A 25,494-nucleotide genomic window follows, 5' to 3' on the forward strand; every position below is an offset into this window, starting at 1 on the left:
GTCTCCACCATCCACTGAACCAAGAACATATTTTTTTCAAGGCTTCAACGAGCCTACGTGATAACAATTCTTTCTTCTTGTTACTAGTATTCTTCTCACTATGTGGATCTTTTCACATCCCTCCAATGGCTGCTGTCAACACACCTCCCCAATCCCCAATTTCTCCAAGTAATTATTCCCCTTTCCTTTTCAACAATAACACCACCACACCCAATGCCCCTCCCTTTACCACCCATGTCCCCACCAACTCCACTGCCCCCTCCCTCATGCCATCTCACCACTTTCTCTCCATTAAACTTGAACCTAAGAATTTTTTATTTTGAAAAACTCAAATAACTCCCTTCATTGAGGGTCAAAACCTCTCTGGTTACTTAGATGGATCTATCCAATGCCCATCCAACCCCATTGTTGCCCTTCATTTGCGATGCCAGGATAACTCTCTCATGAGCATGCTTATTGCATCATTAAGTGAAGAGGTATTTCCCTCATTGTTGGGAAGACTACCAGCCGTGAGATATGAGAAATGTTCACTATTGCTTTTGCTTCCCCCTCCACGACAAGAGTGCTCTCCCTACACCTTGCTTTACAAGATCTGGTTCATAAACCAGATAAATCTATTACTATCTTTCTTCACCGTGCAAAAATGATTGTTGATGAACTCTCTACTGCAGGAAAAGCCCTCCCATTGGAGGATTTTAATATTTATGTCTTTCGTGCTTTCATATCAGAGTTTTTGTGATATTATCCCCTACATGTTATGTTGCACGGAGCAATTTTCATACACTAATCTTCATGCCCTTCTTCTCAGCCATGAATTTCTTCATGGATCATCTCTAAATAAATTAACTGAAGTTTGACATCCTTGCTGGAAAATGACACAGTAGAGGAGTCCATTCCGACCATGCCCACGAACACACCCTCTTCCACCATGACCACTGAAGGAGCCATGGTTAGGAGAGGATCATGGTTGGTCAGAGGTGTTAGCTTGGCTAGGCTAGGGTTGGACAGTGTGAGCAGCAGGGGAGTCCACAATTGATGAAACTTCAGTTAATTTATTTAGAGATGATCCATGAAGAAATTCATGGCTGAGAAGAAGGACGTAAAGATCAGTGCATGACAGTTGCTCTGTGCGGCATAACAGGGAGGGGATAATATCACGAAACTCTGATCTGTGAGCACGAAAAACATAAATATTAAAATCCTCCATTGGGAGCAGTTTTCTTGCAGTAGGGAGTTCATCAGGAGTCATTTTTGCACGGTGAAGAAAGGTAGTAATAAATTCATCTGGTTTATGGACCAAATCTTGTAAAGCAAGGTGTAGGGAGAGCACTCTTGTGGTGGAAGGAGAAACAAAAGCAGTAGTGAGAGTTTCCCAAATCTCACGGCTGGTAGTCTTCTGAAAAATGAGTGGGGAGACCTCTTCACTTAATGATGCAATAAGCATGTTCATGAGAGAGTTATCCTAGCAAGGCCAATAAAGGGTAGCAATGGGGTCGAATGGGCATTGGATAGATCCATCTAAGTAACAAAAGAGGTTTTCCTCAATGAAGGGAGTTATTTGAGTTTTTCAAATAGAAAATTCTTAAGTTCAAGTTTAATGTAAAGAAACTGGTGAGATGGGATAAGGGAAGGGGACGGTGGAGTTAGTGGGGACATGGGTGGTAGGGGGAGGGGCGTTGGGTGTGATGGTGTTATTGTTGAAGAGGGAAGGGGAATCATTAGTTGGAGAAGGTGGGGATTGGGGAGGTTTGTTGACAGCAGCCATTGGAGGGATGTGAAGAGATCCACGTAGTGAGAAGAATACCAACGACAAGAATAGAGAACCATTATCACACAGGCTCGTGGGAGCCTAAAAAAAGTATATATATTCTTGGTTCAGGCATGCATAGGTCTTGATATCATACTAGAATAGTAGATATGGTAGAATGCCTTGTGTCTTTCATTGATGCATGCTATATCTATATACAAGATCTTATCAACTTAAGTACATTACAGAATATAGAGTTACCAACTATAGAATACAAAGTTAGCATATATCTATAGTTTACTAAGGTAGGAGATCTACACTTGCCATATGTATGGAGAGTGAATATGGTAGAGAATGTGTGCATGGTTGTATACTTGGGAGAGAATATTTGCATAGATGTATCCTTGGATTACAGGATAACCAACATGGGGTTTCCTACTTTGAGAAATCATTCCATAGTAGTTGATACCTGCAAAAACAAAAGAAAGGATAAATTAGAAGAAAAACTTGTAAATGGCTTAATGAGAAAAAGTTCTAAGAAAAAAAAAAAACATTAGTTATATTGTTATAGGTAATATGTACCTAGGGGAATTCCATTGCCCTGATTGAAGAATCAATAGAGAAGAAGCACAAGCTTGTTTGAGTACTGCCAAGGTAACTTCTAAAGCCTTATAGATTATGAGCCATGGCCAGTGTTCCTGAAAAAGACCAGTGTTCCTTTCCAACCCGGTATCAGCCAACAACTCAGGAAAATGGCCAACACTCCCCCCCTTCGAACTTTGGAAAAAAACTAGCCAACAATTGCTGTGAGATCCTTCTGGGGAGCTCCGTCCATCAACTTTGGTGAAGATCTTTCACCCCGATCATGCAACCCTTCGACATCGTCGTTGGTGGGGCTGGTCGTAAACACACCGTACCCCAGCTCTACAATCTTAAGGGACAAGTTGGTGTCTCTTTGGGATACCAGGGGGGCCATATTCGTTTGTTGTACCAACCATGGTTCCTTTTATGTCGAATTTATCTCTGCTGAAACCAAGAAGGCGGTAATGGCCTATTCCCCTTGGTGGTGCGACAATCACTTGCTCCAACTCGGTACATGCCCATTGGACTCGGAAGCATCCAATAGAGAACTTGAAGCTGTTCATGTTTGGACCCACGTTCATAACATTCCCCTGGAAGCCCTCTCTTTCCAAAACGTCAGATCTGCAGTCTCCTGCATGGGTAGTGATGAGGCAAAATATGTCACTTTCCTCAGCACGGCTCCACCTCGGCCTCCACCAAGCAGTGCTGTTACCTCAGCATCCATCAGGCCGTGCTTCTACCTCGGCATCTATCAGGCCGTGCTGCTACCTCGGCCTCCATCAGGCCATGCTCCACCTCGGCATCCATCAGCCCGTGCCCCACCTTGGCATCCATCAGGCCGTGCTGCCACCTCGGCAACAATCATGCTGTGGTGCTACCTCGGCCTCCATCAGGCAGTGTTTTTACCTCGGCATCCATCAGGCCGTGCTTCTACCTCGGACTCCATCAGGCCGCGCTCCACCTCGGCCTCCGTCAGGTCATGCTGCTACCTCGGCCTCCATCAGGCCATGCTCCACCTCGGCCTCCATCAGGCCATGCTCCACCTCGGCATCCATGAGGCCATACTGCCACCTCGGCCCGACGTCAACAACAAGGTTTCCAGAAACGTGTTTTCGTCCACCCCTACATTCAAGGAACGTAATCCCTATTCCGGAAGGCAGGACTCTATCCACTACACGTCATCATGACGTCACACGGTTGGCCTTTCCGAGTTAAGAGTGAAATATTCCAGGAATATTCCCAGAATCACAGAGCCACTCCCCTTGAGGACTCCACGCCTAAACAGGACTCTTCACAATCGTCTCCCACTTGCCCTCCATCAGCAGCCTATAAATACCAAGGTAAACCTCCATCATAGGAGATCGATGACTCACTTCTCATACTGTTAAAGCTCTCTTAAGCATCTGTTGTGGAAAGGTCTAACTTAGGCATCAGAGAGTCCCCCGTCGGGTCAGCCCGGCTCTCCCCTGTCATCTCTTCTGTGCAGGTCGACCAAAGCAGCAGGAACTACAGAGAAGATCATCTTGTCAAATTTTTCTGCATCAGATTGGCGCCGTCTGTGGGAAATTGTTACAAAAAGTCACTTTGGACAATGCAATTGAGGAGTGAGAAGGTCGTTTCTTCAATGACAAAGCGAGTAAGATCCACTCGTGTAGTACCACTTGGACGTTCCCATTCACCACCAATGGCAGAGCAGGAAAATGTCCTAACAAAGACCCCTGTAGATGGACCCCAGCAAACCAGGCCCGATGCACAAGTTGCCCAAGGAGAGGGGGATCAGCGCGAGCAGAACCCTCAGCTATCCCGCCATGTCCCATCATCCCGGGTAACTCACCTGAACATGGAAGAACAGATGCAGAGCTTGCAGTTGCAGGTATTAGCTACAAACGCACTGGTGAGGGATTTCATACGTCAGTTCGGCTCAGTACTTCCAGTGCCAGTAAATAGATCAACTCAGCCGCATAGGCCTGTTCCGAGCAGTCGTCCCAATGACGAATCCCCTAACAACAACCTCACCCCTCAATCAACACCAAGAAGGGGGTCGGCCAGAACTTCGTGCACTGTTCATTCGGTACCACCGCGCTCTCCTACTGAAGGGCGCAGGCGAGGTCCTGTCCATGCCCAGATCGGGAGAGCCCATCGTTCTGAACATCATCGGAGCCCAGAGACACATGATACTCATAGATCCCCACCTCGAGTAGGAAGACACCAACTATCGCCTCAGAGACTCAATAGAGGCGCACGTTCGCACAGAGAAATACGTGAAAACTACCAGAGGCTAGCTCGGTAAGATCGACCCCACTCGGGTCAGAGCTCGCCCATCGGGCCGACCAGAGGTGCACCACTACAAGGTCACCAAGGTCGAGGAAGAAGCCCCAGAAGAGGCGAAGGGGCAAGCTGATCACCAGACGGTTGAGCCGATGAGAGAAGAGACGACCTGGAGAGCCGCATCCAGCGACTCACTGAGTGAATAGAGGGAATGCAGAGGCAGGGGCTCCCGGTCGACATGACTGTAACCCCAGCCCATAATGCACTTTCTGATGAATTGATTGACACCGAGCTGCCCTCAAATTTCGTGATACTTGTCTTCAATGGATATGACGGCACCACAGATCCCTACAATCATCTGTTGTACTACAGCTCGGCCATGGCAGTTCATGGAAGGTCAGACGTTGTTCTCTGCTGAGCTTTCGTAGCCTCATTAAAAGGAGCTGCGCTGGTGTGGATGTCGAACTTAAGGCCACGGTCCATACGCAGTTATGAAGAACTGACAAGAGCGTTCCTCACACGTTTCCAAGCAAGTATGAAGCAGAAGCAAACTACGTAAAACATGATGAACATGAGGCAAGGAGTAAGGGAGACAATAAGGGAGTTCCTTGCCCGATTCACCAAGGCGACACTGGAGGTAAAAAACCTAACAGAAGGAGTGGCGTATAGCACGTTGTGCAACGGGGTAATACACCCTGATCTGGTTCAGTCCCTGGCCCTCGACTTACCGGAAACGATGCCCGAACTGTTGAGACGGTGCAATCAATACGCCAACATGGAGGAAGTTCTAGCCGCTTGAGGAATAGTTGACAGGGGTGATCAGGCAAAGAAGGAGAGGAAAAGGGCTCCGAGACATGGGGACGACTATCGTGAGCCGAAGAAAAATAGAACAGATCGCCTCTGGACACAGCTGAACCTGAGCGATACGAACTTGATCGTTCTTGAACAAACCTACTCTTAGAGATCCAAAATCCGAAGTACTTTCGCTAGCCCAGGCCAATGGCAGGTAAACCAGAAGAGAGGAACCTCAACAGGTATTGTCGATACCACCGAGACCATGGACATGACACTGAAGACTGTAAGTCTCTGAAAAGAGAAATTGATGAGCTCATCAAGGCTGAATACCTCAACCAGTATTTGAAGCAGAAATATGGTGGGAACTGGCCCGAGCCGAGGAGAGACGATGCCCAGCCAAGCTGAGGTAAGGCCGAGCCGACAATGGATCCAGCCACGGACCAAGCTGTCACATAGGACAACTAGCCCGTGGGTCTGGCCATCCTAACAATCATGGGGGACCTACTGCAGAATCAGTCAGAAAAGCCAAAGCACACGCGCAGTTTGTATGTCTCAGAACAACCTATCAAATCCCTCAAAACAGATCCACCCATTACTTTCTCTGACAGAGATCTAGAAGAGTTGAACTGGCCTCACAACGATGCTGTCGTGATTCAATTAGTGGTGGCTAACCACCCTTTCCACAGGGTCCTAGTGGACACGGGAGACTCCGTGGACCTCATGTCATACGAAGCCTTCATAAAACTGGAGCTTGGCACCGAGGCCATAAAACCAGCCCTAGGACCTTTGTATGGACTCTCAGGCATGCCAGCTAAGTTAAAGGGAGTTGTTGACCTACCTATAACCATCAGACAAGGAGCTCAGACAGCCACAACCATGGTCTCTTTCATGGTCGCCAAGATCGCCTCACCCTACAATGTAATCCTTGGCCGACCTGGTATCAATGGTCTTGGGGCGATTGTGTCCACTAGGCACATGAAGGTCAAATTCCCAACCAGCAATGGAGTCGGAGAATGCAAGTCCAGCCAAAAGGAATCCCGGGAATGCTATGCCAACTTCATAAAATATGTCAAAAAACCGTGCTCAGGCCTAGCATGTATGGTAGAAGTTGTTGATTGCCGAGATGATAGCCTCCTGGGCCGAGCTGAACCAATTGAACAACAACCTACAGTCAAAATCACTGAGGCCAGTAGACACTCTTATCAGTAGAGAGTTTTATCAGTAGATTGCCTTGAAATCCCATTGATTGGGTGTTAGTCTTGAAGATTTTATACTATCAGCACCTTAGCAGTTATTCAATTTCAATCACGTAGCAGATTAGATTTTATTTTGAAGCAATGTATTTGTCCCAAGTGCATACAACACATCAATATACTATGGAGGTTTTCGTAAATATCTGACTCTTCTAAGATTTTGTACAGCTCCGCAACATCTAAGACCGAGCTCAAGCTCGGCACCACAAGACCAGCCCTAGTCTGGCGACTCAAAGACCTTAACCAATGTGGCACAAACACCGGGCCCCAGCTCGGAAGCATCTAAGACCGAGCTCCAGCTCAGCACCACAAGACCAGACCCCAGTCTAGTGACTCAAAGACCTTAACTAATGAGGCACAAAGACCGGGCCCTAGCTCGGCACATCTAAGATCGAGCTTAAGCTCGGCACCATAAGACCAGACCATAGTCTGGCGATTCAAAGACCTTAACCAATGAGGCACAAAGACCAGACTATAGCTCGGCGCATCTAAGACTGAGCTAAAGCTCAACACCACAAGACCAGACCCTAGTTTGGTGACTCAAAGACCTTAACCAATGAGGCACAAAGACAGGGCCCTAGCTCGGCACATCTAAGACCGAGCCCAAGCTCGAAACCACAAGACCAGACCCCAGTCTGGCGACTCAGAGACCTTAATCAATGAGGCACAAAGACCGGGCCCTAGCTCGGCACATATAAGACCGAGCTCAAGCTCGGCGCCACAAGAGCAAACCCTAGTCTGGTGACTCAAAGACCTTAACCAATGAGGCACAAAGACCGGGCCCTAGCTCAGTGCATCTAAGACCGGGCCCTAGCTCGACGCATCTAAGACCGAGCTAAAGCTCGGCACCATAAGACCAGACCCTAGTCTGGCGACTCAAAGACCTTAACCAATGAGGCACAAAGACCGGGCCATAGCTCGGCGCATCTAAGACTGAGCTAAACCTCAGCACCACAAGACCAGACCCTAGTCTGGTGACTCAAAGACCTTAACCAATGAGGCACAAAGACTGGGCCCTAGCTCGGCCCATCTAAGACCGAGCCCAAGCTCGGCACCACAAGACCAGACCCTAGTCTGGCTACTCAAAGACCTTAACCAATGAGGCACAAAGACCGGGCCCTAGTTCGGCGCATCTAAGACCGAGCTAAAGCTTGGCACCATAAAACCAGACCCTAGTCTGGCAACTTAAAGACCTTAACCAATGAGGCAAAAAGACAGGGCCCTAGCTCGGCACATCTAAGACCGAGCCCAAGCTCGGCACCACAAGACCAGACCCTAGTCTGGCGACTCAAAGACCTTAACCAATGAGGCACAAAGATCGGGCCCTAGCTCGGAACATCTAAGACCGAGCCCAAGCTCGGCACCATAAGACCAGACCCCAGTTTGGCAACTCAAAGACCTTAATCAATGAGGCTCGGCGCATCTAAGACCGGGCCCTAGCTCGGTGCATCTAATACCGGGCCCTAGCTCGGCGCATCTAAGACCGAGCTAAAGCTTGGCACCACAAGACCAGACTCTAGTCTGGCGACTCAAAGACCTTAACCAATGAGGCACAAAGACTGGGCCCTAGCTCAGCACATCTAAGACAGAGCCCAAGCTCGGCACCACAAGACCAGACCCTAGTTTGGCGACTCAAAGACCTTAACCAATGAGGCACAAAGACCGGGCCCTAGCTCGGCGCATCCAAGACCGAGCTCAAGCTCGGCACCACAAGACCAGACCCTAGTCTGGCTACTCAAAGACCTTAACCAATGAGGCACAAAGACTGGGCCCCAGCTCAGCACATCTAAGACCGAGCCCAAGCTCGGCACCACAAGACCAGACCCTAGTCTGGCAACTCAAAGACCTTAACTAATGAGGCACAAAGAACGGGCCCTAGCTCGGCGCATCCAAGACCAAGCACCAGCTCGGCACCAAAAGTCCAGACCCTAGTTTGGTGACTCAAAGACCTTAACCAATGAGGCACAAAGATAGAGCTCCAGCTCGGTAGCAACTAGACCGAGCTCGTGCTCGGCAAGACAAGACCAGACCCTAGTTTGGCGACTCAAAGCCCTTATGTACTAAGGCACTTAAGACCGAGCACGGCTCAGCACCTCAAGACCTTAAGTTATCAAGCATGCAAGCCCCAGCCCCCACTCGGCACCACAAAAGACCTTAATGCAAGGCACATCAAAAAATTGAGCCCTAGCTCGGCACCTCTATGGCTAGTCCAAGGCTTAACGCCTCAAGGCCGCACTCAGACAGCTGCACTCGTCCTCATTCTTCCAAAAAGTTACTCATTTCAGTCCATGCACGACGTGTAAGAAAATAAAGAAAGAAGCACAAGAATACAGAGAGATGAAGGCATAAAATAAAATTTTCATTCTCCAACAATGGGAATAAGGCCCTCAAAATACATCGCTACCGAAGGAGACATCTGCATAAATATGGATCCATATACATGAGGCCAATCTCGGGGGGCTGATTCATGGGCCAAGCTCAGTACAAGAAAATCTTTCGAGTCGGATCACCTCTTCACCATCATTGATCGAGCTGCAGGTTTGCACCAGAGTAGCATGGACTGGAACGCGCCGCTCATAGTCCATCAGAGTGTAGCCTGGCATCTTACTCTGAATGAACAAGATGGCATCTACCGAGCCGACCTGAAACGAAGAAATGTTAACATCATCCAACTACTTCTGGTAGGGCTAAGGGTTCAGCCACCTCGGGCCATTTCTTCTCGACCCCCATGAAAGCGCTTTGCCTCCTTCGCCTTCGAACAAGAGACAACCACATCCTCGAACTGATTGAGCAGCCTCGGCTGAGAAAGTGAAGTAGTGCATCTTGAATCGGAATAAATGCTCTAGCAGGTCGATTCGAATTGCCAGAGCGGGGGGCTGGTGATGAGGAAAAATATGTCACTTTCCTCAGCACGGCTCCACCTCGGCCTCCACCAATCCGTGTTGTTACCTCGGCATCCATCAGGCCGTGCTTCTACCTCGGCATCTATCAGGCCGTGCTACCACCTCGGCCTCCATCAGGCCGTGCTGCTACCTCGGCCTCCATCAGGCCGTGCTGCCACCTCGGCAACAATCAGGCTGTGATGTTACCTCGGCCTCCATCAGGCCGTGCTGTTACCTCGGCATCCATTAGGCCGTGCTTCTACCTCGGACTCCATCAGGCCGCGCTCCACCTCGGCCACCGTCAGGCCATGCTGCTACCTCGGCCTCCATCAGGCTGTGCTCCACCTCGGCCTCCATCAGGCCGTGCTCCACCTCGGCCTCCATCAGGCCGTGCTCCACCTCGGCATCCATCAGGCCGTGTTGCCACCTCGGCCTGACGTCAACAACAAGGTTTTCAGAAACGTGTTTTCGTCCACCCCTACATTCAAGGAACGTAATCCCTATTCCGAAGGGAAGGACTCTATCCACTACACGTCATCATGACGTCACACGGTTGGCCTTTCCGAATTAAGAGTGAAATATTCTAGGAATATTCCCAGAATCACAGAGCCACTCCCCTTGAGGACTCCACGCCTAAACAAGACTCTTCACAATCGTCTCCCACTTGCCCTCCATCAGCAGCCTATAAATACCAAGGTAAGCCTCCATCACAGGGGATCGATGACTCACTTCTCATACTGTTAAAGCTCTCTTGAGCATCTGTTGTGGAAAGGTCTAACTTAGGCATCGGAGAGTCCCCCGTCGGGTCAACCCGGCTCCCCCTTGTCATCTCTTCTGTGCAGGTCGGCCAAAGCAGTAGGAACTGCAGAGAAGATTGTCCGGTCAAATTTTTCCGCATCAGGTAGAATATTAGATCTCAGCCTAAACCCCTTTGAACTAATAGAGAATGATCTGGCCCTGGGTACTGCTAGAGTCAAAGTGGTGGTCAAGAAGAATCGCCAGGTTTGCTTGAACTCAAGAATACATCTGATGGAAGGGGAACCCATATCAGTGTTTTTTAAGTTTGAACTTACTACCCTCTGCTGGTTTTGTGGAAGAATTACCCACCCTGTGGATCTATGCCCTGGCCTTCTCCAGGTTAAAGAAGGCCCAATCCCACTTCCATACAAGGATGCTTCTACTTGTCCACTCTTCATCAATAATCGTCGGTTCTGTGTGGCCACCGATGTTTGCAACCCTGATGTTCCCATGAATACCCCTGTGAACCCTGATGCTTGCAACCCAGTTCTTACCTCTTTGACCCCTGTCTCGATGGCACCCTTTGGTGGCAGACTGTCACAAACACAATCGGTACTGTCGAATGCAGATTATGGGTCAAACCAAGGTATTGAACTCCATGCAAACTATGCCTCAAACTACTGTATACCCATGCAAATTGACAACATCACTGATCCTAACTGTATCCCTTTTGACATCCCCCATCTGGGACCACCCATCTTCAATCTGAATGAGCCATTGTGGCTCCAACACTTCCTATCCTTGGATCCAAAATTTGGAGCACCCAACGTCCCTTCTATGCAATTGGTGAATGATCCCATTCTTCCACTCCCCAACGATTCTCTGATGCCAACTGCTACTATGGTCGGGCCCCCATAGATGTATCCTCAGGCTTACCTTTACCCTGCCTACCTACCATCACCACCGATGCCACCCGCACTACTATCTTCCACAAACCCCCAAATCCCGACCGAAGCCCAAACAAAAACAACCCACTTTTCCAGTTTAACAAAGCAAAAAATGTCACTATCCAGTACATCTTCAACCCTCGGAACCCAACCCCTTTACGCCAATACAACCCTTTCAGTGAAGGACCCTTTACGCACAGACCTTGCAAAAGGCCGAGGCTGGAATCCCAGGAGATGCCTTTGATAACCAACATCTGTGATCTTGTCTCTAAAGCCATATCCCAAGCAGAAGACCCAAAACAAATGATTGAGCAGATCCTTGAGAGGTGTGGAGAGAGGGATAGATTCGAGCACCGCGACACTGTTCGGAATGAGGAGGCCAACACAGAGACATATACCAAGCCGCCTCCTTCCGATGAGCCGCCTCAAGGGAGGGATGCAGCGAACGCCAATCAGGACCGGGTAACTCTGATAAGAATCTTTCACCCAATTTTCTATCTATTAGACCTGCTATTTTTGTGTGGTTTTAAGTATCATAATTGCTTGGTATGATCTTCATAAACGATATTTACGTAGACAATTTATCCCAAGGTATTGGATTGATAACGATTTTTATGTCTTCATTATCACCTGTTTGTTTACCTTTCTTCTTTATTGTCATTGGTTTCAACATAGCTCGCAAGCTGCATCTTCATATTATTTTCTAAATCTGTTTGTTCTCTGTAACTGCTTGACTTGGTTGGTGTCTCACTGTGCCCTTAAGCTGCTTTTCCTATTCTTTTTGTCTGTTAGAATCATGCAAATTCTGAGTTGGAATGTTAGGGGTTGGCATGCTAAGTTGACTAAAGGCTGCTTAAACAGCCATGTCAAAAGCATTAGACCTGACATCATCTTCATATGTGAAACGAAAATACCCAATCATGATATCATCAAGCTCTTTAAGAATGCAAAGGATTTTGACCTCTCTCACTACATCAATAGTTTCGGATCTACAAGGAAGAAAGGAGGTTTATGGTTGAACAGTGTGAAGTTCTCTTCTATTCACACTGGCTCAAGTTTCTTGGCGGTTTTCCTGGAGCCATCTTGGGAATTACCCTTCTCTTGGGCAATGATATGCCTCTATGCCCCACCACAACCATGTCTTAGGGCCCGTTTGGTATCGTTTCTGTTTCAAAAACGCCATTTCGTGTCAAAAACGAAAATTTCAGTTTCTGTGTCAAAACACAGTTTTTAAACGAAAAAATAGTATTTCAAAATTTCTGATTTTTATCGGGAAAATTTTTTATTTTATTTTTGTAAAATGGAACGAAACTGGGAAGACGGAACTCCATTTTGGAGTTCCGTCCAATCTCGGTTTTTCAGTTTTTTTTTTCACTTTTTGTTCCAAAAAAACAGAAACGGACCATAAGTGCACCAAACAGAAGATTCCGTTTTTTCGTTCCAATAGAACGAAAAAACTCCAGAAACGTTTTTTTAGAACGATACCAAACGGAGCCTTAGGGTTGAGTTCTGGAATAAGCTCGAGTCTTTTTTAAACACCTTACACGTCCCATACATACTGATTGGAGATTTCAATGAAATTACATCTCAAGACCACAAATTTGGGGGAAGATCTTTCACACCCACCCCCTCAGCCTCACTCCTAGAAAGTGTCTTATCCAAACATAACCTCCAACCTATTTCCCTTAAAGGAAACCCCTTCATCTGGTCAAACAAACAAAAGCCCCCAAATCTCATTAAAGAGAGTCTTGATAGAGCCTATGCTAACTTTCCCTGGATATCTCTCCATCCATGTGCCTCTCTATCAAAACGGGCATCCCTAGGGTTAGACCACAACCCGATTGTTCTAAACACCCACGCTGCTCGACCCTCTTTCAAAAAACTGTTTCATTACCAGCAGGCTTGGATGTCACACCCTGATCTCTGGTCATACTGTTACAGTAACTGGTTTTCTCTTGGAAATGATAATGTCACGGCTAAACTGGCTTCCTTGAGTATATCGCTAACCCATTGGAATAGGAATGTGTTTGGCCTTATTGACCAAATTAAAGAGAATCTTTTTGCTCAACATCTTACCTTAGAAGATAATCAACTCTTTGGGGTGAATGTTGGTCAATCTGAACGGACTGGGATTGAAAGTAAGTTGAACTGGATTTTGGCGGCAGAGGAATAGTTCTGGTTCCAAAAATCTAGACATGACTACATCATGGATGGAGATAGAAACACAAAATTTTTCCACACCATCTCCAAAGTTAATCTTTATAAGAGACGCATTGATCACATTGTGAATCAACAGGGTGAGAGGATCGATTCCCCTGGTGCCATTGCTGCTGAGTTTGCTGCTTTTCTCAGGAATCTATTCACAACCTCTGACCCCCTAGACCCCCAATTTGTAGAATGTCTGTTCCCCCCCCCCATTGATTTGGATGGAGATTCTCTCCGACCCTCCTTCTTTTGAGGAAATAAAAAATGTTGTTTTTTCTATTGGCTCCTTCAAGGCCGTAGGATCGGATGGATTCAGACCTATCAGCCTTTGCAATGTAACGTATAAATTCGTTGCAAAAATTTTGGCATCACAGCTGAAGAAAATCCTTCACCGATATATCTCCCCTTGTCAAGGCACATTTGTCCCTGGTCGGCAAATTACTGAAAACATTATTATTGCACAAGAAATCTTCTATTTCCTCAAAAGGAAAAAAAGGTAAGATGGGCTATGTGGCCATCAAATTAGATATGGCCAAAGCCTATGACAAGGTAGAATGGAGTTTTTTACTTGCCATTTTTAAATTCTTAGGTTTCAGCAATAAATGGATCAGTCTGGTTAATCATTTAATCAGTTCCATGTACTTCTCGATAAAGTTAAATGGTTGATGAGAGGAATCCGACATGGATGCCCACTCAGCCCTTTCCTGTTCATCACTGTGATGGAGGGCCTCTCTAGAATCTTGGCCACATATAGAGATCTGAACCTTTTTTCAGGAAATTAAGATTACATGACATGCCCTGGAAATATCCCATCTTCTCTTTGTTGATGACACTTTTATCTTTTGTAGGGCCACACAAGAAGACATTTCCACAATCAAATGCATTTTAGATCTGTTTTTGGATCTATCCGGACTGACCATTAATTTTGATAAGAGCGGGCTAGCATTTAGCTCTAATGTCCCCGAATGTTTAAAAAAGCTCTTGAGCAAAATTATTGGGATCAAGGAAATGACCTGTGACTCAATTTATTTGGGCACTAATCTATTTCACTCTAGGAACATATCTGTACAGTTTAATAAAATAATAGATAGAGTCAAAAATATACTTGGACATTGGAAATCGAGACTGCTCTCCTATGCGGGGAGAGATGTTCTCCTCCAATCTTCATTGGCCTCAGTTCCTTCCTATCTCATGTCTTGTTTTCTCTTTCCCAAGAAAGTTTGCAGGAAATTGGACTCTATTTTTTTGCATTTCTGGAACGAAGAGATGACAGGGCAAAAAAACCACACCTCATCGGATGGAATAAAATTTGCCAACCAAAACATGCAGGAGGATTAGGGTTTAGAAATGCTGAATCTCATAATATTGCACTTCTACTAAAGTTGGGTTGGAGACTCATCACTGATGAGGATAGCATTTGGAGCAAACTCCTCAAGTCCAAATATTTTGCCAACTGGTCAGTCTTTGATCTTAGAACTCTGAAAGCTAGAGGATCTCCATGTTGGAATAGCATAGCTAAAACTTTCCCCACTCTAAAAAAGATCGTATTTCGGAAAATAGGTAATGGTTCAAACACCTTCTTCTCGTTTGATCCCTAAATTTGAACTCATAATAACACCATTGAATTGCACAATATCTCAATCCATAGTGATCACATAAACCACCACTCTGAATCTGTGAGTACATTCACTTTAAACAATCTATGGGACTTGGAACGTTTGAAATCATTTACCCCTACTTTTATCATTGATTGTATTGCTCAAACCCCATTATCACTTCAAGATGATAGGTGGTGGTGCACCCTTTCTAAGGAGGGATCTTTCACAGCTAAATTAGCTGCCAAATTTCTTAGCACCTATGCACTAACAAACTTCCATGCATGCTCACACAGGTGTTGTTGCTCTTCTCCATGCTCAAGATGGAGATTAATTTTCTAGAAAATCAATATCCACCCCGAGTTTAAGCTTTTCTTTTGGAGAGCGATCAATGATGGGTTACCAACAAAAGATATTTTATCTAAGTGGGTGGATATCGACTCCATATGTAGCTTTTGTCACTCCCAGCAAGAGTCACCTTACCATTTGATGTTTGATTGTGAGTTTACAAGAAAGGTATGGGTTGCCAGCCCATTGGGTTTTTAGACCTAACCTCATTCAGTTTGATTCAGTTAAGAAACTAGTTTCATTTTGCTTCAACTCTGGGTTCATTCCCAAAAAAGACTTGAAATTGTTTTTCTCTATTTTTATTATCATTTGCTACTTTATCCGGATCCACAGAAATAATATCATGTTCTCTGCACAAAATCTAGATCCTATCACCATTATTAAGCATATTGAGTATTGGAACGCGAATGGACTTAGTCACAAATTCTTGGAGGCTCAGGTGATATCTAGTACATATACACATGGCACGGCTTCACTGATAACAAAGAGTTCAAACTTATCATTACAAGTGTAATAAATAAGGAAAAAAATATATTTGCATGGGCTTTAGCACTTATTTATAAAAAAAAAAAAAAAAAAAAAAAAAAAAAGTCTTATATGAAGCAAACTATGTATTGATAGGAGAAAGTGGTGAGGTGAAGGCATTAGGTGCGCTGCAAAGACTGACAAGGGCACGGAACAACAAAAGGGTGATCGAAGAAGTATGGAGTGATCTTGAGAAGCTTTTTGATAAAGAATTTGATAAGCTGTTAACTTTATGGCCAAAGACTTTAATCATCCAAAGGGATGAGATGGACAATTATCGTACTTATCCTAGGTTTTAGTCTACTAAAGACAAATAGTATTCTAGAGAAACTGAAACCTATGGCTTATGAAGCATTATTAGAAAGCCAATATTTAGGAGAGATGTTGTGTGATATTAATTATGCTATCTAGTTCTCCCTTTTCTTTGGTTGATCCAAAAAAAAAATAGAGTAGAAATAGGAATGGGAAAGAGAGAGTTAGTATGGGAGAGAGGAGAGAGATTACATAATTAATTTTTGAAAATTTTAAAATTCAATTTAATTTCAACTTAGTCCAAAATGATTTTTGGGCTATATCTCTTCATCCTGATCCCGGATTGACTCAAATCGAGAATTAAAGATGCATCATTTTAAATTATGAACGCAACGAGCCTAATATCTAATATCTTCCGATGAACTCCTCATCTTTCAAAATTACCATCATATCCCTACACTTGCGTTAGTCCTCCCATGTCCGATTTTTTTTTTGTTGCTCAATCTCTTGGTCAAACTTCTAAATTGATGTGAAATTCCTCATTTTTCTTTGATTGCTTCAGTTAAATTTCTTCTCATCTTGCCCTTGATCACATGTGAATCGATTCATGGGTAAACCGGTGTCTAGATTGCATTGGATCCTTCCATTTAGCATTTTTTATGTGCATGATCCTATAACCTACAAATGTGAGAAAATCACATTATGTAGTCACTTTTATCATTGATCTAGAATCAAAATGCTCAATTAAAATGCTCATAGATACATAAAATACAGCTTAATCAATGGGGTTCCATTATAATTGCTTGCTCTACAACCTTTCTAATGTTACCGTTTAGCTAAATAATTTTTTCATGGTAAAAAATATTTCCTTCTCTTTTTAATTGGGTAAGCATATGGGATGTGGTTCTCTTAAAGAACAACCAAAACCAAATTTTCTGACAAGAAAAACCTTGGTTATTTTTTATGATTTTGTTGGAGGGAAAAGGTTTAGATGACCTCTACTCAATGCAGCATCTTTTGGCAACCACTCTATACCATGGTTTAAGTAATCTGAATCTGATATATTGGCCTGATTTGTATTGGTATGTATTTACCATACAAACTCAACTCCATATCAATGTGATGGTAAGGACCAAGAGTAAATATGTCAAGAAAAATCACCAGAAGTTAGGGTAAAACCTTTTGGGCCAATACGGAATACTGATTATTTAAAGCATGCATGCTTCATATTTACCATACATGCCCGATTTCATACCAATTTCCAACTGTGTTTATCAATCAATGGTAGAAGATCACCACACACATCAAATTTATATAGCTTAATATAGCTTATGGTAAGACCCAATACTCTATAATGCTATTATAAATGTGATTTCTCTTATATATAAAACCTAGATCGAATTTGAAAACAGTATCTGAGGATCCAATTATTCAAAATGGAAGCAAATTAGATGGAATAGAAATAATATTGTTCATATTTTACGAGAAAAAATACTACCACATTACTTATTATAAGAAGCTAAGTCTAAAGACATACTCACTCTAAAATCTGGTAAATCGTTGATCCAATATAGCTTGCCTCCTTCACTTTTACAAGCTTTTGAGCTTTATTCATTGGTGTTGGTGTGATACCATTTGCTGTCTTATTGCTAATTTTCAGTACTCTAACTGAACTGGAAAAAAAAAAAGCAACAATTTTATAAATATTCCTAATCCTTTTACTATAAGTTAAATAACTCATTTGTAGACAAAACACAAATATATATATATATATATAGAGAGAGAGAGAGAGAGAGAGAGATCCTACATATGTTGTATTTGCTAGTAGCCTAGCATTTTGGACTTAGATTTTTTTTTTTGTTAATCAAGGTGTCTGGGCCAGCTTATGCACACCTTGACTAATCCTCGGGAAAACTAACACAACAACCTACCGTCATGGTCTCTATTTAAATCGCAAATGCAAAGATGGGGAATCGAATCTGGGACCGTGTGCCTATCCACACAATCCCCAATTCGCCCTAACCATCTGAGCAACCCACGGATGGTAACAACAATTTTTAAAGTTTCCATGGAGAATGAAAGTGGTTTGGCTATTAAACTTGATGAGTAAACCATCTAGTGTGATCACCCTTAATATAGAAATAACAGAAAATGATAACCATCCAATCCATTTGCTGGTTTCTTCAATCTGTATCTTGTCAAAATCTTATGAAATCTTACTTGACCATTTTTGGAAACATATGATTAATTATTATCCAATATTTAAGATCTAAAGAAAGACTTTTTAGAATCTTACCTAACAATTTTTTTAAAAAGTACAAATTTTATTCGTGAAATTAATATAAGGAACGTTTTTGACACCCAAAATATTATGCAAAGCATACAAATCCACCATATCTTTTTTGACAAAATTATTAATATTCATCAACATTAAATCCGAGAGAAGTGGTAAACAACTAACTCATTTTTTTATATTTTATCGAACCTTTTTCTGGAAAATGATTAATTTTTTATTGATATTTTACAATCTTACCTAACCATTTGAAATATTTTAGTGGCGATCAAAACCCTAAGATATCTCCTACTCTGATACCATATCATGGTTTCGGTAAAACTTTCTCGATCAAACCCTATTACATGGCTAGTTACTATTACTCCATCTCATTTCTTTTCCATCATCGGCCGAGCATTAAGATCAACTAGTTGGATTAGAGCAACAATTATCTATATTTAGAAGTACATTAGTAGCTGCGTAACCATATGAGCTTTCCATTGGTAAATCATTCTGTCCCAGCAGATGTATCTATATTTTTATATAAGTTAGTCATATCTCATCAGTACGTCTTCTTCTTTTGTCCCTCATCCGATATAAGAAAAATTTTATATCATCCTGATCAACTAGATCATTGGAAAAGGTGATGCACCTATTCTAAAAAATTAATGTAAATATTTCTTTCTTTCTTTTTTAGTATTTTTATTCATTGAATTAATAATATGAGCAAAGTTGTTCTTTGACACTATGGTTTCATAAAGCAACCAAATCCATCTTACATTTTTTGAAAAAAAAAAAATCATCAATATTATATTCAGAAATGTTGTTTTGCGGATTATTTTGATGCCAACAATTTTTTTTAGATTAACAAACCCTAGAAATTCAGTTTTTTGTTGAAGAATATTATTATCGATATTAAGATTTAAGGAACATTGTGTTGATGGTAAGATAGCGGTGGATTAGAAATCCTAAGGCTATCAACACTAATTCGGAGGATGTTAATAGCTATTAGAAGAAGAAAAAAAAAAACTTTTAGCATTTTTAGAGATTCGGCAAATGCCTAATCATCCACATAACATGAAGTAGGACTTTCACTTTGATATAACTTTTTTTCAGTGCTATTCGGACAATTACAATCCCACTCACCCTAATGAGAATTAGCTACATTACAATCCCATTCCACTTCAAAATGGGGAATCACCAATTGATTTTTACAATGAGGACAACCACTAGAAAACCCAAATTCCGCTTTACAATGGTCCATGGAGTCATCTAGTTAGGGTTTTTTTTTTTTTTTTTTTGTTAATTATTATTATTATTATTATAAATATATTTGGGAAAACGATCAACCTTTATCTCACATATGCACTAGTTCTTATAAAAACTCAAGGTTTCTAGTTTTGCAACTTAAAACACCAAGCCTCCTAATAAGCATATATACAAATCAAAGTCCTAATACAACACTCAGTTGAAGGCGAACGATATCGTTCCTTGCAAGATGTTAAGATAAAACAAGTAGTAGATGATTCCAAAGGACATAGGAGAAGAGTATGAATGCGGATCACCTCCCAGTTTGGGGATTACCCACCCCTTATCTATTTAGTCGACGTGTAGCAAAAGAACCACTAGGAATTTACACTCCAACTTACCCTTATTTTTTTCGCCCTTTTTAATATTTATTTAGACCATATTCAATTCCCCTCTTTTTTTTTTTTTTTCTTTTATTCAACTCTCCCTCCTTCTTTTGTGAATATGAGACTGGTGCACCTCCTGCAAGCCCAACCCACCACTTGCATCCCACAGAATCGCTGCCTTTTCCTCCTACTCTAACTTTACTAATGATAAAATTACAATATACCGTTATAACGATCTACTACTATGGCAATCTATTGCTATGGTGAACGATTATAGAATCAAGTACTTGGAGGGACCATTGAAGAGAGATCTTTGGAAGGCCTAAGTGGTGGGCGTTTTGATCATGTATTTGGCACCTCTCTTGAGTCAGTAGTGATCTCCCACCTCGTTGTTCCGAGTCCATCTTCAACTAGGTGAGATCTTCTTTCTTTTGTTCCCATTTTTCTTTATCATTTTCTTTTCAACATTTTCTCTTGTTGGTGTACAAGCAAGGTATGCATGATCCTATCTCTCTAAATAGTTGTCACATAGGCCTTTAGTGTTATATAATTTTGTCTCCATGGGCAAATGTCACGTGCCCTTACACATTGGTCATATGATCTTAATATGGTCCTATTTCCTAGTGTTATATTTATTTATTTTTTCCTTGCCTCTATGTTATTCATGCTTTTCTTTATGTTGTTTGTATCAATGTCTTGAAATGTGTGTAGGGTTAATAATTTTCCCCTCCTTAGTCATGTAAATTTTATGATCTCTCATGTTTTGTTGTAATGCGATAGTGGAGTTCCTATGTTTAGGTTCATCTTTTATATCATGTTGTCTTCATTTAGTGTATTATTTGTTTTCTTTCCTTTTTTTTTTTCAAAAAGTTTTGTTTTATTTCCTCATGTATACTAATTGTTGTTTTGTAGCCGAGTTATTTGAGTACGTATTCTAAACACTATCTTTTTATGTTGTATGTTATTTCTTATTTGTATATTTGTATCATAAGGTTGTTCCATAACCTAACCAAGTAGTAGAAGATTGGTTTAATCGAATGGACTGATCAAGTGCTTAACACCTTCCCTAGATTGTAATATGACTTGTATCCAGACAAATAGTTTGTCTTGTTTCTATTAGACAAGTTGTGAAATCAATTTTTTATTATTTTGTGGGCCCTGCATACCCTAATCTCGATAGGGACACATGGTGAGTCCACATCGCGCCATTGTCCTAATAACATGGGTAAATGTGGTGACCATTTTGCCTTTTCAATTTTCTCAATAGTCTTTCCCCAACTTAAATTCAAATTCCTGAATTGCCTCTTAACCAGTCACTTTCAACCTAAAGATATGATTCTCTTGAACTAGTTGTTAAGTAGATAACATCTGATTGATCTTGATACAGTGTACTTGCTTTTGCCCCAATTGAACTGGAATGGAGACAATATCAATCAGTATGAAGTTGGAATAGATATTGTTCCTCGGCTATATATTTTCCTACGTTACCAGAAAAAAAAAAAAGAGGATTAGATATTGTTTGATGCTTCAAGACTTTTTTTTCTTTTTTAAGAAATATTTCTAGCCGTTTAGACACATCCAATTTCGACCATGTATATTGTCATGATTCCAGAACTAATTCTATTGTTGTTATAAAAATATTTTTTTGGTCTAATCGCTTGAAAAGTATTAAGAAACAGAATACTGCATAAGAAAAATTTATGTTTAAAATAAAAATAAAAGGTTTTTATGTTTCTCTCACCCATGATGAAGAGATTTCTTAATGATGTTACACTATGATTGAACTCTGGGTTCATCATTTACTATTCCAAACAGATATCCTATGATTGAGGAGATTTCCCCCTCCTCCTTTTACCGTGAGAGGAGAATTTGACCCCATTATAAAATATATAGGAGGAGAAAAAGAAAAAATCATTTCTCCTCCATTGGCCTGGTGTAGGAGCCATTGTGAAGGTTTTCATGTGATCTTCCATTAGTCCCTGTATTGTCATAGGAGCCAATGCCCCACACTTGCTTATAAGCTAGTATGGGGCCATGGTACCTTTTAGGGAATCCTCTCCTTAAATCAAACAATATAAACACCACTAATAGAGAAGATATTGAATTTTTTCTTTTTTTTTGTAGAGGCCAGCAATCTTGGGTTCACATATACAATGACTTAATACAGGAAAAATTGGTATTCTTTTCAATATATTGAAGATGAAGCTTGAAGAGCTCCAATGGGATCCAGGAGGATCTGGACACAAGCTATGACAATCCTTTGGGGAGCGAGGATCCGTCTCCTCTCAATAGAGCATGGGGACCATAGAGTGATCCTAAGACTGGGAGGACCTGTGCACGCGTCCATAGGTCACCTCAGCCCTAGGATCACTTTCTGATCCTTGGCCTCTATGGAGAGAAAACCTATCTTGGAAAGACCATCCTACTCCCATGGTTGGTGCCTCCATGCATGGGCTCTCTGATTAGTTCGTATGCAGGCGCAATACCACAAGACCGGATAGCAATTCCTTTCCCTTATTTATTTATTTTAAAAAATATTTTTATCATGATTTTAAAAACTTGGATTAGAATCATCTATTCAACTCAAAATCGATTGGGTTCAATTCTAATTAATCCCGATTATACTTGTATTTAGTCTAACCAAGTCCGGCTGAGTTCGACTGATTCTCAATTAGTAACCGGCAGATTTTTGGATGATTTGGATTAGAATCGAACTGGAATCGCTCGAGACTGATCATGTACCCCGATTCGAGTTCTTAAACCTCGTCTTTGATGTTCCTTGGTTCATTCATATTGGATTTATATTTATTTTTCTCTTTTTTTGATAATGAATTATTTATTCATCCAAAATATATATATATATATACCATATTAGGATCTTATCCTTCCCATTTAGGATTGATCACGAGATCAGAGATGACTCAGGATCATCCCTTAAAACCATAGTCCCATAAATACAGCATCTCTTTGGGCCGATGAAGAAAGTTTCGGGCCCTTCTCATGTTAGTCTAGATTCTAGAGTCTGAGTTGAATCATTCTAGGACCCAAGCCCACAGAGCAAACACTATTTAGTATTTTATGTGTTTGGGCCCAAGGCAAGTTGGAGATTCAGGCTATGTTTGGTAGCCAATAGAAGAGAATAAAAGAAAAGAAAAGAAATGAAATGAAATGGTGAGAAAATAAAAAAAAAGTATGTGTGTTTGTTTACTATTAGAAGATAAGAAAAGGAAAAAAAAATGAAAGTTTTTGTATTTTTTCATGTTTTCTTGTGTTTTTGGCAAGATTTTTTTTTTTTTAGTAAAAGAAAACTTCACAATTCCCAAGGTGAATTTTGAAATTCAAAAACTGAATATTCTCTTGGTTGAGGACATGTCAAACACAAAGAGAATTTCTTAAACCAATTTTGTACATTTTTTTTTCTTCCTTTTCTTTTCTTCTCTTCGCTACCAAACACAGCCTCAATTTTATGAAGACCCATAATAAATAGATGGGGTCCAAAGGCAAGAAAGCTGATTGTAGACCATCCTATATAACGGTCTGTAAGATTTGATCCTTTGTTTTATGCATTGTTTTCGTTGGATTTCATGTGAAAGTAAACAATCTTACATCACATGTGAGTAGTCTCATGTGAATACTTAAAAAAGAACTCAACACTCATAACTCTATTATGCCTCCAAAGATAGAAAAGGGGAAAAAAAAACTATCGATGGACAATCTTAGTTCCCATGTATGTTTCTGTGTGAATATACATCAGATTTGAGTAGCCTGATATAAAAGCTTATAAAGATTTGGGCACTATCTCTTTAATGGCTAGTTTTTCTAGAATGTGTTCTACTAGAGCGCAAGAAACTTCAAGCCTTCAAGATATCAACATCCAACATATGGACTGATCCATTGAAGCACATGCAAGAAGTTTGTAAATCAGTATCCAATAAAGGCTTGGGGGAAAAAAGCTTGGAATAACACCTTTTTACCCACAAAAGATTAATAATAAAGCTTAAAAGAAAGTTATTCGCACCAGCTAGCAGCATTTTACTATTAAAACTGATCTGTCCATGCCTCCATGGCAAGATTATTCTCTCTCTCTCTCCTTGGACATGTGTCTAAAACACAATATATTCGTGCAAATAATTAACTAGCAACTATTAATGATCATTTTTATTCCAATTAAATGAAATAAAACCAGAGAGAGAGAGAGAGGAGGAATTACAAGAAGAGGATTGTTTCTTTTTTGGACCCTGAAGACTTGAAATTGTATTAGAGTAATATATTAGGAAAAAAATTTTCTAAACCCATGGATGACGGTTTATCCATCATCCTCTAGTTCACAAACACCTATACAGAGTTTTAGTACCTTCCCAAATACCCTTCTGATAACTCCTGCGAGCATCTCAAGCCTCACAATGAATAGATTCCAATTCACCAGGAAACTCTTGATCTAATAAATTAAGCTTCACCATAAAACAAAAGTGCACCTCAAGACAAGAAAGTGTAGTAGAATAATAAATTAAGCTTCATCATAAAACAAAAGAACACCCCGATGCAAAATTAATATTTGCATAAAAGAAGCTTATACAAGAAAAAGGGTCATAACAGAACCTACTAGTGATGCTTCTTCATTACTGCCAAGGAAAGGGATATGGTTAAGCATAAAAGTGCATGCTTTTGTCCTCCAAATCTATTGGTTTCTGTGGCATGGAATCAAAACTTGAAGGAACCTTTAAGAATATAAAGACCAATTTAATTTCAACTTGTGGGTTTGCAGGGAAAAATGTGCAAAAGTGAAATCCCATAAAGAAGAAGAGATTTTGATCTAACAGTAGAAGCTAGGTGGGGTCCTTCAATACTGAAGACTGGAAACTGAGTAAGAGGAAGCTGGCTGCTGGGTACTGTAAACGGTAATTATTGTCCATGATAGGGTGTACATGAAGACTACATAAAGGACATTGGTGTCATACTTTGTTTAGGTCCTTTATTGTGATTCAAGGAACTAAGCTCATATCCATATAATGGCCCCCATTGAATATCCATTTGATATGTATCTGCAAAAGAAGGGAGCCATGTCAGTAAAATGTCGGATATGGGTATTAAAGTAGATTTGAATCAGGAGAAGTAGTACTGATCCACTGGAACCTCCATGGCATTTCTGTCTCGATCTCCAATCTTCATGGATTTTGGTGAGAAACTAAGCACAGGCTTTTTCTTCTTCGTCATTTCATTTAATTAGGTTCATTTTTTGTGATACAAATATAGATGAATGAGGTCATTATTTTAATAGGTTAAGAGTCATAATTGGGAATATCTTGGATATATATATATATATATATTTTTTATTTTAAAAACAGGATTATCTGAATGACACCATTATAGGAGTATTTAGAATTTGTGAATGTCACTAAAAGTTTTTTTAAGATAAAGATTAAAAAAAAAAAAAAAAAAAAAAAAAAAAAA

At 41.4% G+C, this 25,494-nt stretch overlaps 1 long non-coding RNA gene across 1 annotated transcript; it reads right to left on the minus strand.

Annotated features, from left to right (window-relative positions):
• Positions 1–16,385: 16,385 nt before the first annotated feature.
• On the minus strand, positions 16,386–18,223 carry LOC122078174. The gene is made up of 2 exons (XR_006139984.1): positions 17,945–18,223; positions 16,386–17,810 (listed from the first exon to the last, which is right to left on the minus strand). It is a non-coding gene; the product is annotated as an uncharacterized LOC122078174 (long non-coding RNA).
• Between the last annotated feature and the right edge of the window lie 7,271 nt (positions 18,224–25,494).

Source organism: Macadamia integrifolia, chromosome 5, assembly GCF_013358625.1.
Source record: "Macadamia integrifolia cultivar HAES 741 chromosome 5, SCU_Mint_v3, whole genome shotgun sequence".
NCBI lineage: Eukaryota > Viridiplantae > Streptophyta > Magnoliopsida > Proteales > Proteaceae > Macadamia > Macadamia integrifolia.